The following is a 2,103-nucleotide window of genomic DNA, read 5'->3' as shown; positions in this document are numbered from 1 at the left end:
TTACAACTCACCAGTAAACGTTCTCATTCTGATTTTTCTCTCATGTCTGTCTCTGAATTACCAAATCGCATTCTAATTTTCATGAAACTGGCATGCAGTATTAGCTGCTGCATTTCACCGTGTCTGAACTTTTACACCTTGTCCAAATTTTCCTCTGGCTTCTGTCTCGCTCCCCAACCACTGCTTCCGGTCCACAGCCCTCGACTTATACAACTGCAGTTTGGTTTCTGTACAAGTTGCAAATAACACTTCACACTCTCTATTTGCAAAGATGGCACTCGAAGGTATTCAGTTAGTCACACTTTTCCATTATCGAATGCAACAGGGCAAGCAGAAGATGCTACAGGGCCAGCAGAAGATGCAACTAGGCTACATGGTGTGTTGAATGTCCCATCGAACTGGGTTAGCGCGTCGTGTCCTCGAATAACGGGACGCATTTCCCTCGAAATTTAAGTGAACAGGGTTGTGAAGAATGTTAAATAAACGTAGAAAGAAGGCAGTGTCTACAGAAGAGAAGAAGGAAGTTTGGACGGATTGTAGTAGAGTTACACAAGGCTAGGACGCTCTCTGTCGCTGAATCTGTTCGTCGTATATGACGAAGAATTGACAGGTAAGATCGCAGAGGATGGAAGAGGCACTGCCATTGGAAGAGAAAGGGTAAAGTGTGTAAAATACGCGGATGATCAGTCGGTGCTCGCAGAATCGGATGAGGAGCTATAACAGATGCTGAAGAGTACTGCAAGAAGAGGGAGGAGTATGAAATGAAGATAAATATAGGAAAGACAAAAGTGATGACAAAAAGCAAGTACCTGGGAAGTTTAATGGGATGGAATGTAGAGAAGAAGTAAGGAGCTGGATATCTATGGGACAGAGAAGATTTGAGAATGTCATACATTTACTAATATCTGGAAGAATTCCAGTTTACTTGACGGAAAGATTCGTTAAATATTATGTCTGAAGTGTTATGTTGCATGCAATGAATCGTGGTCAGTTAAAAGAAAGAAGAAAGATATTTACGAAGTTTAGAAATGTGTATATGGAGAAGAATGCTTAACTTAAAGTGAACTGACAGACTCAATAATGAAGATGTAACTAAGAAAATAGGCGAAGAAAGGAAATTATTGGAAGTGACCAGAAAGGAGAAAAAGTCTTGCCTGGGACATATACTGCGTAGGAATTGTGTACAACAGAGAATTACAAGGGAAAATGTGGAAGGAATAAGAGGAAGCGGTAGTAGGAGAGTTGGAACGGTAGGATGACATTAGAGGAGCGCGAACATACAAACAGATGAAGAAATATGCTCAGAACAGAACATGATGGAAAGCCTCCATTTCAAGCCTGCATTAAGACCGGTATTTTACAACGAAAAATAGCACCATTGCATTGATTATTTCTCGCCTTGAGGCAGAAGAGGTTTACTGTTCGTTGCACCAAGACGGTCTCACTTGTCACATATGGAATGAAAATATATTTCGAATTCGAGTTTTTGGGTGATCAAATAATCTCTAAAGGATTATAACCCTACAGTCTCCCAGTTTAACGTATCCAGACTTCTTCCTGTCGCGTTTAACTCAAAATGAGAGTCTACAAAAACGAAGACTGCACACACAGATGGAACTAGAAATCAGCATAAAAACAGAGATTAGCAGCACCAGTGCAACATCTAGCGCTAAGTATATTCAAACATTGTAAAACGAGTTCGTGGATGTGTTATTGAGCATGGTAAACGATACGACCATGTGTAACGAACAGAAGGAGAGAGAGAGAGAGAGAGAGAGAGAGAGAGAGAGTGTGTGTGTGTGTGTGTGTGTGTGTGTGTGTGTGTGTGTGTGTGTGTGTGTGTGTGTACACATTACGATGAGTTAGACGATTTGAGTAGGCTGAATTTCTATTCCTTGACATCTATTGTCTCTTTGTTGTTGTTAACTTCCCTATTTATTCGATTTCTTGGTGTGCCATTACGGCCAAACTCACTGCCTAAAAACTGATAGAAAAGGCCTGGTAAATAAGGCATGAAACTTAAGCAGTGCTCTACATAATCGATAGTGAGTTTTGTCTTTGAGAGGCTACAGTTTGATAGTTAAGTTTTAGCTTTGACATGTA

The sequence above is a fragment of the Schistocerca serialis genome, chromosome 12 (genome assembly GCF_023864345.2).
Source record: "Schistocerca serialis cubense isolate TAMUIC-IGC-003099 chromosome 12, iqSchSeri2.2, whole genome shotgun sequence".
Classification (NCBI taxonomy): domain Eukaryota; kingdom Metazoa; phylum Arthropoda; class Insecta; order Orthoptera; family Acrididae; genus Schistocerca; species Schistocerca serialis.
The sequence above is the reverse complement of the archived record's forward strand: the minus strand, read 5'-3'. Positions refer to the sequence as shown.